The sequence below is a fragment of the Nannospalax galili genome, unplaced genomic scaffold, assembly GCF_000622305.1.
Source record: "Nannospalax galili isolate Female #2095 unplaced genomic scaffold, S.galili_v1.0 scaffold344, whole genome shotgun sequence".
Classification (NCBI taxonomy): Eukaryota; Metazoa; Chordata; class Mammalia; order Rodentia; family Spalacidae; genus Nannospalax; species Nannospalax galili.
Window position 1 is genome coordinate 155,333 of NW_008352153.1, and position 16,086 is coordinate 171,418.

At 43.3% G+C, this 16,086-nt stretch overlaps 1 pseudogene; it reads left to right on the plus strand.

Annotated features, from left to right (window-relative positions):
* The first annotated feature begins 431 nt into the window (after positions 1-431).
* Positions 432-878, plus strand: LOC103746753 (annotated as a pseudogene).
* Positions 879-16,086: the final 15,208 nt, after the last annotated feature.

Here is a 16,086-nt window from a genome sequence, read left to right on the forward strand (position 1 = left end):
CTGAATGTGAATATTGTTATCTCTGGCTGAGCTCCACTTCACCCTGTGTGAAGAGATCACGCCACAGAGGACTCAAGATGATCACCAGTAGAGAATGTTTCTGACAGCCATTTGCTTTATTTTGTTTTGTTTTGTTTTTGAGACAGTCTTGTTACCCAGCCTGACCTAGAACTTCCTGCCTCAGCCTCCCAAGTGCTGAGATTGCAGGGTGTTCCCTCACACCCCTGTAGATCTTGTCTTTGTGTCTCTTCTGTATTTCTCTGTATTTCTCTTCTCTGCATTTTGCTCCTCTAAGTACAGGGTTTTGTTTTTGTTTTTGTTTTTTTTCTTTTTAAAATTCATTTATTCTGTCTTCTCTCCTCGTGAGAGGGTACGCGAATCCCAGTGGTGGCCACGCACCCAGCACCTCTGCAGCTCTCGAGCCCCTCGCAATGGCGGGCATCTTGTTTGAGGATATTTTTGATGTGAAAAACATTGACCCAGAGGGCAAGAAATTTGACCGAGTATCTCTGCTGCATTGTGAGAGTGAATCTTTCAAGACGGACCTCAGATGTAAACATCCAGATTTATCCTGTAGACTTAGGTGACAAGTTCCGAGTGATCATAACTAGTACCTTGTATGAAGATGGCACCCTGGATGATGGTGAATACAAGCCCATAGATGACAAGCCTTCCAGGGCTGACCGGTTTGAGTATGTAATGTATGGGAAAGTGTACAGGATTGAGGGGATGAAACGTCTACTGAAGCAGCAACACACCTCTCTGCATATGTGTCCTATGGAGGCCTGCTCACGAGGCTTCAGGGTGATGCCAACAACCTACATGGATTTGAAGTGGATTCCGGAGTTTATCTACTGATGAAGAAACTAGCATTTTGAACCTCCTAAAATCTGGCTTCACTGCATAGTCACTCAAGTCATAGACATTGTTCAAGTCTAAGTAGAAGTTGGTGGTGTTTTCCTGTAAAAGGGACTGGGCTCTCTGCCTATTGTGGATTCATCTTCAGTTTGTCTGAATTCTGTGGAAAACTTATTTGTCTGTAAAAGACCCAAGCAGGGGAGCTTAAAATGAATCTGAAGTTGTGTACATGATTTTTTAAATTAGTTTTTTTTTTTCAGAAAAAAAAAATGTCTCTGTTGGGTTCTAGAGTTGGAGGCAATGAATATACACTAATGAAAAAAAATTTTTAAATCACTGGAGGTTAAACTACTGCAATACTGGTTTATATGCATTTTTGTCTATTCGTATGATAATCTATTTTTATTTTTGTGTTATTTATTTATTATTTTTAAAATTATTTTATGTGTATAAATGTACTGCCAGCATGCATGTAAGTATAATTGTGTTATGCAGTGCCCAAGGAGGTCAGAAGAGGGCGTTGGAGCCCCTGGAACTGGAGTTATAGACAGTTGTTAGCTGCCACATAGGTACTGGGAATCAAACCCGGGTCCTCTGCAAGAGGAGCCAGTGCTCTTAACCACTGAGTCATCTCTCTAACCCTCATAATCTATTTTAAAAATAACAACAAAAAAGTTAGTGTGATGGTCTGAATTATGTTTCCCCCAATTCATATGTTGAAACTTCAGAATGTGACTATTTGGTGATAAGGCCCTGTATTTTGTTTTTTGTGTTGTTTTGTTTTGTTTTGTTTTTGGAGACAAGTTCTCTCTATATAGACTAGACTTTGACCTTCCTGCTTCTGCCTTCTGAGTACTGGGATTACAGTCATTAACTACCAATTAAAGTGTCTAACTGTCCTTAAATTGGCAGCCTGGACTTGCTCAAGTCTGGCCTTGTTCAAGCTTTATCAACTGGTCACCCCCTGGACTGAGAGAGACTATGGAGCCTACCTGTCTCTTAGTGTTATAGCTCACTCACCTGCCTGTCTGAGAAAAAAGACCCTCAAGGACACCAGACCCTGGCACTGAGTTAACTTTTGCAGCTGTGTGCAGCAGAGTTCCTATATAAGACCAGACTGCTCCCCATTCAGAGCTCAGATAATCATTCCTTGAGAAAACTGTCAGCCCTTTGCTGGGCTTCCTGAATCCAGAGACCACATTCATTGCCTGTTGCAGGCTCTGACTCTTATTTCTAAACTTTAAATTCCTTCCTTTTTCCCTCTTCCTAAATCTAACAACCAGGCCCAGCAAAAAAAAATAAAATAAAATAAAGGATGGGGTGGGGTGGGAAGGGGATTAAGTTAAAATGGAACTATTACAACAGGTACTAAATTCAGTCTAATGGATGACCTTACATGAAGAGGAAATCTGGATTAGCAAAGAGGCACCAGAGATCACACACAGAGAGAAGGCTGTACACTGACACAAGGAGGTAGTCATCAAGCCAGGAAGACAGGCCCTGCTGACACCTTGATCTGAGATTTTCAGCCATAGAACTATGAAAACTATTACCTGTTGTTTAAGCCACCCAGCCCCAGCCGATAATCAAGCAGTATAAAGTAGTGTGGTGAACAGTTAGGGGCAGCACCAGGAGACCAGGTTTTATCTTGGGTCTCTAGCCAATTAGTCATATGACCTAAGGCAAATCTTTGAACTTCTCTACTGCAATTTCCACCCTTATTCCAGGGTTCTCAGGAGCAATTGAGCTAATGTGTAGAAAGACCTTAATCACACAACAGGGTCTGTAGTAGACACTGTCATGTAAACAGTGGTTTCCTTCAATTCTCTCCCCAAATTTGTCAGTAACTCGGTGGGTGACCAGGATGGATCCATGAAGGCTACCTACTTCCTGTCAGCTCTGATCTATTACTCTAACAACAGTCTTAACACAAGAATGGGTTTCCTTTTCAGACAGTTTTCAAAGTCTTTTACCTCACTTTGTCTCAAAGTAAATACAAATGCCTCCTCCAGGACTCCATGTACCTCAAACAGCAATTCAGAAAAACCTAATAAAACCCCCAGCAGACCAGATTAGCCACCCCTCAAGGTTTCCTACAAGCAAATCCAGTCCAAACAGTTCACAACAAGGAAAATCTCCCAGATACAAGTTTTCAATGACCCTAAACCCAAAAGTTTGATATTTGGCTCTAAAAATGACTTCAGATCCCATCCTCTCCCCTGTGGTACCTGGCTGAGCGATCCAGTTGCCTTCCTCTTTATGGACAAAGAAAAGTCATTCTCATTTTTATCAGTTTTGGGTTTTATGGCCAGGCTTGGTGTTCCTGTAGATCAGAACTTCCTTGTTCAGTGAGAGGAGAGTTGTGTAAAGGGGAAATGCTGTGGGCTCTTTTTCTTCTTTACAAAGCATACTAAGAGTGGTTGGGACACACATACTGACAGGAAAATAAGCCAGGAAGTGGGACTTTGGACTGACCCATTCACTTCCTGCTTACTCATAAGAATCATACTCCTGTTGATTTCTTCTACAATTTAAAATATAACAATGTGTTTAAGATCCTAACTCAAAAGGCTGTTGTGGTCACACAAGTCTTTAATCCCAGTACTGGGGAGGCTGAGGCAGGTGGATCTCTGTGAGTTCGAGGCCAGCCTGGTCTACACAGTGAGTTCCAGGCCAGCTGGGGCTACAGGGAGACGCTGTCTCAAAAAAGACAGAAAAAAAAAAAAATCCTAACAGCTCTCAAAGGGGAATAAGAGTTCTGGATCCAGGAACAGATCTAGGTTACCCGAAATCCTATGTTCCAATGTGGTTGTTTCTTGACGTTTTTATAGTAATAGAACAAAGTCATAATCATACTTTTCAAATACATTGGTGGAAGCATCAGTGGGCGAATGACAGTAAAGCAGAAAAACATCTTCTACGGGCCAAGATGCTCTCTGAGGACATGTTTAGCCTTTGGGTTGGTAGGTACTAGGATCTGTGAGGTTAATACATTCCAAAGGCTTCTCCTGATAGTCATGGGGATATTAACTCAGGCACAGAAGCAGTAATAAATGGCTATTGAGGGAAATAAAGATAGCCCAGGATAATTTGCAACATTCCAACCTTTCCTAGGTCATTGTAGTTCTAATCAATCATCCTTGCAGGTGATTCCTTCTGGGAACTTTAGTTCACATGCTTTAGATATACAATGTGTTTGGGTTTGTTTTTCTCTTCTTTTTTTTTTTTTTTTGAGATAGGATCTTGATATGTAGCCCAGGCTGACCTTGGATTTTCCATCATCCAACCTCAGCCTTCTGAGTGCTGGAATTACAGACATGTACCACCACGCCTGACTCTGTTTTTTCATGATTAATGGGGAGGAGAGACCAAGAAATAAGGGGAAATAAAATGAGCTGGTTTGGTTGGTTAAAGCATACTGTTAGTGAGGATGAGAGCAAGCTTATCTCTGTTCCTTGAATTCCATAAAGCTCCCAGTAACCCTGTACTGTGAGTCAGTAGGGTCGTGGCAAGGTTAGCCCAGGGTAGACAGATCACCACTATCAGTCCACACTATTGATACTGCTTGGGAAACACTTCTCAGCCCAAGAGCCTTGCAGAGGCAGGTATTTACTCAAAACTGCTGGTTACACTGGGAAGCCAGTCTGTACTCAGCTTGGTATGGAGAAATCTCTCTGCCCTTCGGAGAATAACATTCCTGCCTACTCTTCTTCTGTCTTTGTGCAAACTACAGAGGACAGTTTTATGTTATGTAACTTCTTGTTTCAGAAAGAGCACCCTGACATTTGCCTATCTGGTAGAGAAGGCCATCTAAGTTTGCCCCAAAGTGGGTTCCTACCCTCTGGCTTTTCTAGTGGGTGTCGGTGGTGTTTTTCAATGTCTGAGGCTTCTTTAAAGTCAGATAAAGGACTGTATATCAGCTTAATTTTTAATTTTTAAAACTTGCATATGTGTACATGTGTGTGCATGTTCATGTGTACAGATACAGGTGAGCTCATGCCACTACAGGCATGTGGAGGCCAGGGGACAACCACAGATTAATTATTAGAGTTTGCCTTCTACATCCTTTCCACTGGGTCTTTTGTCATTTGCTGCTGTGTAAGCAAGGCAGGCTGGCTCAACAAGCTTCTGGAAATTCTCCTGTCTGTCTCCACCTCCCATTTTGCTTGGGAGCCTGGGATTACAGACCACTGTTTCTGGGTTTTATGTAAATTCTGGGAATCTGAGCTTGGTCTTCACACTTGCCCAATAAGCACTTTATCCACTGAGCCAACTCCCCAGTCCTTAATTTAAAATTTTAATAGCATTTGTATATAAATGTACATTCAAGAAAAAAATAATAACAACAAAAACCTGGGCTAGTGAGGTGACTCATATGTAAAAGTACTTGTTGCTTGTGGTTCCATCCCCAGAATCCACAGTGGAAGGAAAGAATCGGCTCCCCAAAGTTGTCCTCTGATCTCCATATGTGCACCATGGCATGTGTGTGCCTATACTCACATGCAAATACACCACACACACATAAACACTTAAAAATAAAATAACAACCTGAGCTGGAGAGATGACTCAGCAGTTAAGAGCACTTCTGCTCTTGCCAAGGACCCAGGTTTGGTTCCCAGCACTCACACGGAGTGGCTCAACACTACCTACAACTTCAGCTCCAAGGGGATCCAACACCATCTTCTGGCCTCCTTAGAGTCCTGCACTCACATGCACATGCCCATACACATACCCAGACACTTACATATACACATACATATATACATACATACATACATACATACATACATACATATACACATACCACAATTACAGGACATTTTGAGAGATGTTCTGTAATCTCCTGGAACTTAGTTGACCTTGGAGGGCAAGGGGCAAAAACTGTTCTTCCCAGACATTAGGTCAACTTTTGGGAGTCAATTCTTTCCTTCCACATTTACATGGGTTCTGGGGATCTAACCCAGGTCATCAGGTTTACCTGGTGAGTGCTTTACTCACTAGGCTATCTCTTTGGCCCAGGGTACAAGTTTTTGTGTGGACAGTTTTGTTTTGTTTTTTTCCTATTGATTATTATGGTGGTTTGAATAAGAAATGTTCCCCATAGGCTCAACTTTTTGACTACTTGGTATACGGTCCCCAATTGGTGGCGCTGTTTGGGGAAAGTCACGGAACCTTTAAGAGATGTGGCCTTGTTGGAGGAAGCATGTCACCGGGGGTGGGCTTTGAGAGTTCATAGCCTTGCCACACTTTCTTTTTTTGTTGTTTTGCTCTTGGGGGGAGGTTCGACTGGGTGTTTTTTAAGAAATATTTTTTGGGGGTCTGGAGAGATGGCTCACTGGTTAACAACACTGGTTGTTCTTGCAGAAGACCTGGGTTTGAATCCCAGAACCCACATGGCAGCCAAAAACTGTCCATAACTCCAGTCCCAGGGGATCTGATGGCCTTTTCTGAGCTCCATGGGCATTGCATGACACGGGCGCACTTACCTACATGCAGGCAATACATGCATACACGTAAAATAAAAATAATAAAATATATATTTTTTAAATTTATTTATTTATTTATTTATTTATTTATTTATTTATTTATTTTAGCGGGGTCTCCCTGTAGCCCCCGGTGTCCTGGAACTCACTGAAAGAACTCACAGAGATCCACCTGCCTCTGCCTCCCAAGTGCTGGGATTAAAGGCGTGCGCCACCATGCCCGGCCTATTTATTTATTTTTTAACAGAGCATAGGGTAGGGGTTTATTTACAGAAGACTGGCTCCCCACCTTTACTGTCCACATTCAACTACAGATTCTGTGACCTTCCCACAGCCACACAAAACGGTGAGAAAGGTACCTCTTGGTGTTCTCGGCTTATATATCTTTTGCCCCTCCCCCCACCTGCAGCTAAGGTCACCTGATTGGGTGGGATAACTGACTCCCCCTCTTGACTCCTTGATGAACGTGGGAAGGAGGTGTGACTATAACTTGCCAGCATAATGGATGGAGGACATTTCCAGTTAACACTCCACCCCTCCCTCTGGCTTTTACATTCTTTCTGCCAGCCTCTTCAGCAAAAGTCCCCTAGCCTTGGAGGGGGTGGTAGGTGCCTTGCCATATTCTCCCTCCCACTCCCTCTCCCTGTTTTCTGTTGGAGATGTGAGACAGAGTCTTACTATGCTGACCTGGAACTTGCTCTTGGCTTCTTTTCTTTTTTCTTTCTTTGTTTTTTTTGAGACAGAGTCTTACTATGCTGACCTGGAACTTGCTATGTAGATGAGGCTATCCTCAAACTCACAGAGATCCATCCACTTCTGCCACCATGCTCAGCCTAGCACCCATTTTTCTGCTCTGGCAGCATCTGCTGCCATGCCTCCCTGCCATGATGAACATTTACCCCTCTGGAAGTGTAAGCCCAAATAAGCTCTTCCTTCTAAAAGTTGCCTTGGTCTTAGTGTTTTATCACAGCAACTGAAAAGCAACTAATACAGTTATATGCCTAGGAATGGAACTGCTAGATCATGTGCACATTTGAGGAACTTCCAGACTATTCCAAAGCAGCAGTGAATTGACATCCACTGAGAGCCCTGGATGAGGGCTTCCATTTCTCCGTTCCTTGCCAACGTTCATTACTGTACTTTTGTTTTGAGATAGGGTCTTGATATGTAGCCCAAACTGCTCTCAAATTTGTAATACCCCTGCCTCCACTGCTCTAGGGCTGTGTATTAGTTAGAGTTCTCCAAAGAAACAGAACTGGTAGAACCTATGTATAGAGATTTATCAGCTTAGCTCACAGGATAGAGTCCGAGTAGTCCAACAATGGCAGCACCACACTGGAGGGGCTGAATAGTTGCTCAGTCCACGAGGCTGGATGTCTCAGTAGTTCCAATCTGGCTGAAGGTCTGACAAATTCCAAAAGATCAGCTAGTCTTCGGTCTACAGCAGCAAGACGAACTCACCAGCGAGAGAGAAGGCAAGCAGCAAGAAGCCTGGGTTCTCTGCCGTGGCCTTTTATACAGGCTTCTTGCTGCTTGCCTTCTCTCTCATTTCAGTTAATCCCAGATCTAGTCAAATTGACACCCAGGATTAACCATCACAGGCTGGAATTGCCTAGCTATCTTTTTTATCAGATCAATTCTAGTGGAAGGGAAGTGGTTCCTCCTTGTTTTGCAGTGGTTTACTCTTGTGTTTATTCGCTCTTTTAAAAAGTAAATTAGGAGCCGGGCATGGTGGCACACACCTGTAGTCCCAGCGCTTGGGAGGCAGAGGCAGGCCAAGCTCTGTGAGTTCAAGGCCAGCCTGGTCTACATAGTGAGTTTCAGGACAGCTGGGGCTACAGGAAGACCCTGCTTCAAAAAGACAAAAAAAAAAGCAAATTAGATGACCAGATAAACAGCATAATGACATATTTGTGATAAATACTAGGAAACAACCAGGTTACCTTGGTAATAGAAGGGAGAAGGCTGATGTTTAAGCTGAGGTCTCCAGGATGCATGGAAGTAACATGAAAGTTCCAAGAACATCCCATCAGGGAGGAGCAAGTTCAGGTGCCTCTCCATAAGAACTTGACTAATTCTAAGAACTAAACAAAGGACTGATTGCAAGTGGGAGAATAGCAGACATGAAGACAGAGATTGGAAGAAGATACGAAGGAATTTCTATTTTACTCTAAATACAGCTGGAATCCACTGAAAGATTCTATTCTGAGGCATGTTGGTATTTATAATTTTAAAAAAATTTATCTATTTTTATTTTATGTATATGAAAGATTTGCCTTCATATATGTAAGTGCATCATGTGTGTACAATGCCTGCAGAGGCCAAAGGAGGGCATTGCAAGCCCTGGAACTGAAATTATGGACAGGTGTTAGCCACCATGTGGGTGCTGGGAACTGAACCTGGGTCCTTTGCAAAAGCAGCCAGTGTTCTTAACTGCTGAGCCATCTCTCCAGTCCCAACTTTGTGTTTTAAAATATTCCTTTAGCAAGCAGAGGCAAGTGGATCTCCAATAATTCAAAGCCAGTCTGGTCTACACAGCATATTCCAGGCTAGCTGGAGCTACAGGGGGGACCCTGTCTCAAAAAATTTTTTTAAAAAAGATTTCTTTAGCTTCTGCATGGTAAAGGCAGTTAAGAAGGGAGTACAGTTGCCCAGATGAGTTAGCGGTAATCAGAGTAAAGGCAGTGGTAGCAATGAAGATGAAAGAAAGTACGTTTAAGATCCATTAGAGATTCAGATCAAACAAGACTGGGTAGAACTTGAGATGAAAGGGAGAAGTCAACAATGACTTTCATGTTTCTGGCCTTAATGACTAAGTGAATGAGGGTGTCAGTGACTAAGATAGAGAACCAATGCGTTAAGAATGAATTAGCAGAGCCCAGCATGGTAGCTGACACCAAAGACTGGAGAATCACTTGAGCCTGTGAATTTGAGTCCAACCTGAGCAGCACAGGGAGGCTTTGTTTATAGATAAGTAAATAATTTTTTTTCAAAGAATGAATTGACAACAATATGGCATGCTAGCCCTTATGTAGTAGTGGTTGCATGGTATGGTCAAATAAATTTTGAAGGGCTTAGGTGGACAGCTCAGTGGTGGAATGCTTGCCTAGAATGGCTAAGGTCCTGGGTTTAATGACTAGTACTATGAAAACAGTAAAATAGGAACAAAACAAAGTGATCCTGGAAATGATTTCAATTTTCCTGGGGTTACTTCCCTTCCTAAGTGAACACATTTGACTCCTGGGCTAGTCTTAAACTTGCTTAGTAGGTGATACTGATCTTAAACTTCTGATCCTCCTGACTCTACTGCCCAAGTACTGAGATTACAGATGTACACCACCTCACCCAGTTTAAGTAGTGCTGGGGGGTGAACCCAGGGCCTCGGGAATGCAAAGCAAACATTGTACCAACTGAGTTACAGGCCCAATCCAAGAATCATTTTAAATACTACCCCTATATACCCATTAAATGAAATAAAAGACAACATTAAAATTACAGAAAATATTCCAGGCCAGCTGGGGCTACAGGGAGATCCTTTCTAAAAAAATTATAGATGCTGGGCATGGTGGTGCACACCTTTAATCCCAGCACTCGGGAGGCAGAGGCAGGTGGATCTCTGTGAGTTCAAGTCCAGCCAGGTCTACAAAGCGAGTTCCAGGCCAGCTGGAGCTACACAGAGACCCTGCCTCAAAAAAGGCCCCCAAAAATTTATAAAAAATAGCTTGGCATCGTGGAGTACACTTACAATCACTACAGCACTTGGAAGATGGAGGCAAGAAGATCAGGAGTTCAAAATCATCCTCAGCTATATGGTGAGTTCAGGAGTAGCCTAGGCTGCATTAGTCCTGTCTCAAAACAAGATAAAAATATCAGGGAGTGTGGCACATCTGTAATTCCATTTATTTGTGAGGGTGAGGCAGAAGGTTTGCAGGTTTGAGGCCAGCCTAGTGCACTCAAACAAGTACGTAATAACAGGGGGATGAGAAGGAGGAGGAAGAGGAGGGTGGGATAGGGCCAAGAAGAAGTGAATTAAAAAAAGGTGCTACCACCTCCAGACATAATGGTGCATACCTTTGATCCAAGTATGCTGGGGGCTGAAGCAGGTGGATCCCTGTGAATTTGATATCACTCTGATCTATATAGTAAGTTCCAGGCTAGCCAGGGTGACATACTGAGTCTTTGTCTCAAAAACAACAATCACCACATTCATAGATTAGTGCTGCTCTCAACCTTGGTCAGAGAAGCTTCTTTTTGCAATGTGCAGCAGTTAATTCAGAGACTTATAGCTGGTCAAAGTGCTGAGAGTAAGTGACCATTGAGTGCTCAGCCCTAAATAGGGCATCTATATCACCCCATGCTCAGGGAACATCTTGGAAGAGAGGGCAGAAACAATGTAAGAGCTGGAGGATGGGGAGGAGTGCTAGGTTGAATTTTGGCCATGACATGACTGTTGCACTCATGATCTCACAGTAGCTGTGGTTAACTGCACAAGACCTGCACAAGATTGAGCCCATCAACCTTCCATCATCAGTGGAAGAGGTGCACATGAGTTCTCACTCTTAGGTGAGGTGCTGTTGATAGTTAATGGTTGCTGGAGAAGGGGCAATCTTTTTTTTTCTACTTAACCACTAGTAAGTTGCATACTATTCAGTAAATAGGGGGCTGGAGAGATGGCTTAGTGGTTAAGAACACTGGTTGTTCTTGTAGAAGACCCAGGTTTGAATCCCAGCACCCACATGGCAGCTAACAACTGTCCATAACTCCAGTTCCAGGGGATCTGACAGCCTCTTCTGTCCTCCCTGAGCACTGCACAACACGGGTGCACTTACCTACATACAGGCAATACACACGTACACATAAAATAAAAATAGTAAATAAAATTTTTTTTAAATATTCAGTAAATAACCCCACACCCATGTATATACAAGCAACCATAATTAAACTGAATGGATTATTAAAAAAAAAAAAAAGACATGAAACTATGAGGAGGATGTGTTGGGAAAAAAAGAGTTCCAGATAGAGTAGAAGAAGAATAACAAAGGGAAATAATGGGTGATTTTGATCAAAATACATTATGCATATGCATAAAATTGTCAAAGAATAAAGTAGAATTTAAAATTTTTATTATTTTTATTTTATGTGTATGAATGTTATGCCTACATGTATGTAACTGCACAATGTTGTACAATGCCCACAGAGATCAGAAGAGGGTGCCAGGTTCTCTGGAACTGGGAACTCAGACACACAGACACAGATGCTTGTGTGCACACAAGTGTACACACACAGAGGACTGAGACATAGCTGTTGGCAGAGTGCTGGCCCAGCATGCATGAGGCCCTGAGTTTGATCTCAATCACTATATAAATCAAGAGTAATGGCACATACCTGTAAACTAGCCCTTGGGAGGTATAGGAAGGATGATCAAAAGTTCAAGACCATCCTGGACTACATAATGAGTTCAAGGCTAGTCTGTCTGGGTTATAAGATGCCCTGTGCCCTCCCCACCACCATCAAAAAAGGCTGGAGATATGATTCCTTTAATAGGATGCTTGTCTAGTATGCATGAAGTCCTGAGTTTAGTCCCCAGAGCCCCATGAAGCTTGGTGTGGTTGACACATACCTGTAACACCAAAATTTGGAATGTGAAAGCAGGAAGACCAGGAGTTCAAGTTATCTTTGGCTATATAGCAAGTTTGAGGCCTGCCTGGGATATATGAGACTTTATCACAAGAACAAAACAAAACAAGGGCTACAGAGGTGGATGAGCAGTTACGAGTACTGGCAGCTCTTGCAGAGGACTCAGTTTTGGTTCCCAGCATTCACATGGTAGCAAGCAACCATCTGTAACTACAGTTCCAGGAGAGCCAATGCCTCTTCTGTCTTCTGTGGGCATTGTATAACACAGTTGTGCTTAAATACATGCAGGCAGGGCTGGAGAGATGGCTCAGCAGTTAAGAACACTGACTGTTCTTGCAGAAGACCCAGGTTCAAATCCCAGCACCCACATGGCAGGTAACAATTGTCTGTAACTCTAGTTCCAGGGGATCAGACAGCCTCTTCTGTCTTCCATGGGTATTGCAGGATATGGGTGCACTTACCTACATGCAGGCAATATATGCACACATAAAATAAAAATCATAAATAAAATATTTTTTTAAATACATGCAGGCAAAACTTACTCATAGAGATAAAATAAATAAAATTAAATAAAATACATTAAAAAAACTGGGGCTGGAGAGATGGCTCAGCGGTTAAGAGCACTGACTGCTCTTGCAGAGGACCCACGCTCAATTTCCAGCACCCACATGGTGTTGGAGATCTCTGTTATGCAAAGTAGAAGCCCCTTCATGACCGGACAGCTCATGCAGCTTGGGATCATGTGCTGCGGGCTCCTTTCATAAGCAGGGTGTCTTCTTGACATCTTTCCTGTCTCTCCTTTTGAAGTGTCCGCCACAAATGCCATAACATAAACATGGCCTTTGGCTCTGAAAGGTACCATGCCTTCCTGTAATTTCTCCAGGCAGACAACAGTCTAGCAGTGTGGCAGAAATCCACTTCCATATGTAAATAGAATGCCTCACAAAGCATCTAACAGCCAAAGCTTTTACCACTACCCCCATGGTATAAATGTCTTAGTCTTCTCTTAATGGTCAGAGAATTGGGTCACAGAAAGCTGGGACACAGAGAGCTGGGTCTCAGAGAATAAAGCTGTAACACAGACTAAGCCGAGTCTTGAGTTTTGTGTCACTACCGGCGGCCCAATCTCTCCAGGGGGCAGCACTCCCTCGTTACAGACTCATGGACATTCTAGCTTTCACTGTCTCCGTACTTCTCCCGTGGGGTTCAGTGGCCAGTGGACCTCGCATCCTGAGGAAAAGTACACGGGTGGAATAGGGACAGGATTTTGGCAGGACAACGCTCCTGCAGCAGAGAAGCTTCCAGAGACACGAGACCCTGAGCCACTGGGAAAAGCCTGAAGGGCACCCGCCGCAGCCAGAGACGCCTGCAACCAGAGAGCGTGCACACACCGGTGGGGGAGCCTACGGATCCGCTGTGCCATTCTGGGAGTGCTGCACGCCCCATATCTGGCGCACAACATGGGGCTTCTGAACCTCGTGGGACCCTCTGAACAATGTGGCGCTTAGCCTCTGAACCTCGTGCCAGCTAGGAGCTGGTGCCCACAGAAACACTAGAATCCGTGAGTATCCCTCCCACTCAGGAGGGTAATCTAATCTCTTCCTCTCTTCTAAAATTTCCTCCTTTTCTTTTCTGAACACTGCTAGGAAAAATCCCTAAAGTTGTAAACTTTAGAGTCAGGCAAATCCCTCTACCTTGCCCCCAAACATTCAAGCAGCAGCACCTGAAGCCAGTTCAGTGAAAATTCAAATGAGCTAACCCCTGCCAAGCGCCTGCAGCCAAAAGCAGCTGCCAGAGCAAAATTTAAAACCACAACTTTTTTCTGCAAAGTCGCTTCTGCCCTCTAGTGTCCAATTGCTGTAATAACATCTTCCCCCTTACAATGGGAAGCTCTGTATCACGTCAAAAAAAACTCCAAATCCGTTCTCTTAAAACTCTACTCAAATCCAGAGGACTTAAAATTGCAAAAGAAAGCTTAAAAGTTTGGAATAAGGTGTACCAATTTACACCCTGGATCATATCCGCAGACATATCTGATCCAGAGGTGTGGAACTTTCTTTCACATTTGGCTTGTAAAAGATTCCAGGGATCTCCACCTAAGCTTTGGAGTCAGGCAAATTCCTCTACCCTGTCCCCAAACATTCAAGCAGCAGCTAAAAGCCAGTTCAGTAAAAATTCAAATTAGCTAATCCCTGCCGAATGCCTGCAGCCAAAAGCGGCTCTCAGACAAAAGATTTAAAGTGACACATTTCTTTTTCTCTGCAGTCTCAGCCAAGGCGCTTCAGCCCTCTAGTGTCTGACTGCTGTAAAAACATCTTCCCTTTACAATGGGAAATTCTGCATCACGCCAGAAGAAGCACCAAATTCGTTCTCTTAAAACCCTACTCAAATCTAGAGGACTTAAAATTTCAAAAGAAGAAAGCTTAAAATTTTGGAATGAGGTGTATCAATTTGCAGCCTGGATCTTATCCGCAGACATATCTGATCCTGAGGTGTGGAACTTTCTTTCACATTTGGCTTATAAGAAAGAAACCCAAGAAAAGCATAATTTTCCTCTCTCCTTTTTCCCAATTATGGCAGCCATCCAGCAGTGCTTAAAAAACCCACCTAAAATTAAGGAAAGTTTACAGGCACCAGAGAATAATAAAAGAGAGGTTTTAAATGATAAAAAAGAGCCAAAAAATTGCTCAGTAACAGATTGAACAACTCCAAAAAATAAAATCTCTCCAAGCCACACAAAATCCACCCATCAGCAAAATTAATCCTCACCCCTCTCTTGCTGATTCAACAAGCCCAGATACTAAAGCCCAAATTTCAAAAGCTGCCAAAGATTCTCAGGTAAAATGCCCTCCACCGCCTCCACCTCGACTGCCTCCTGTGGAGACACGCCTTACAGCCACAGAGCAGCTGTGTAGCCTTAGAGACAGTGAAAGCTGCCAGCCTCAAAATTCCCAGCCTCAGCCGTCTCAGGACTCCCAAATCCCACCAATACAGGCTTTTTCTGTCAATTTACAAATAACCAGGCAGCGTCCATTAGCATGGTATCCGCTTCCTGCAGCGGAACTTAAGGAATTGAGCCAAGCTGTATGTGAAGATGGCATTCATGCTCCTTGGACTAAATCTATACTACAAACATTTAATCCTAACCTGCTTCCCCAGGATTGGAGAGACATTTGTAGATCTACCCTCCCCAGTCCATTATTCGTACAATGGGAAGCCTTATTTAGAGATGAGTGCCTAATGCAAGCTAAAAAGAATAAAACTCATAATCAACAGCTAAGACCTCAACCAGGGCAGGATCCACCACCTAGATTTATAAATTAAAATTATGACCAGTTTTTTGGTCAGGGTAATTTCTCCACAGGAATTCAGCAAGCTGCAATTCCAGCTGGTTGTATAGAGCAGATTTGCCTATGTGCCCTGCAAGCCTGGGACCACTTAACATCATTGTCCCAAGGGCCTGGAGAGACTTCTACATTAACCTTTCTAAAGCAAAAGCCAACTGAGGCTCTTCCAGACTTTATACTGAGTGCAAGCAAGTTTAGATAGAAAAATAACAAATCCTGCAGCCAAAACGATGCTTTTAAACAGCCTTGTCTGGGAAGAAATGACCCCTAAGCACAGACAAGCATGCCAGGAACTAAAGAATGAGCATTATGACAAGTGAATTGTGGCTACTCAAGACATTGGGACTGCCACGTACCGGGCTTCCTCCCTTGCCCAAGCCCTTGCAGTTACAACTCAGTCCAACTCAAAATGCTTTAAATGTAGAGAAACTAGACACTGGATAAAAAATTGCCCCCAAAATAACTCAGCTGCCACTAGACCCCCTAAAACCCTCTGCCCCGCTGTAAAAGAGGCTTTCACTAAAAAAAAATTGTAGATCTAAAAATGACAAGGATGGTAATCCTTTGCCACCTTTAAACTTCTTCAGGGACAGCCCTCAGCCCCGCTAACAAGAGGGAAGCCACAGACCTTATGGGTAACCAGTATTACAAAAAATGCCCATCCAAAATTAACCATAAAAATAGACAATAAACCTTTCAAATGCCTCCTTGACACTGGGGCTGATAGAACCATCTTAAAGCAATCTGAGGTTCCTCCACAC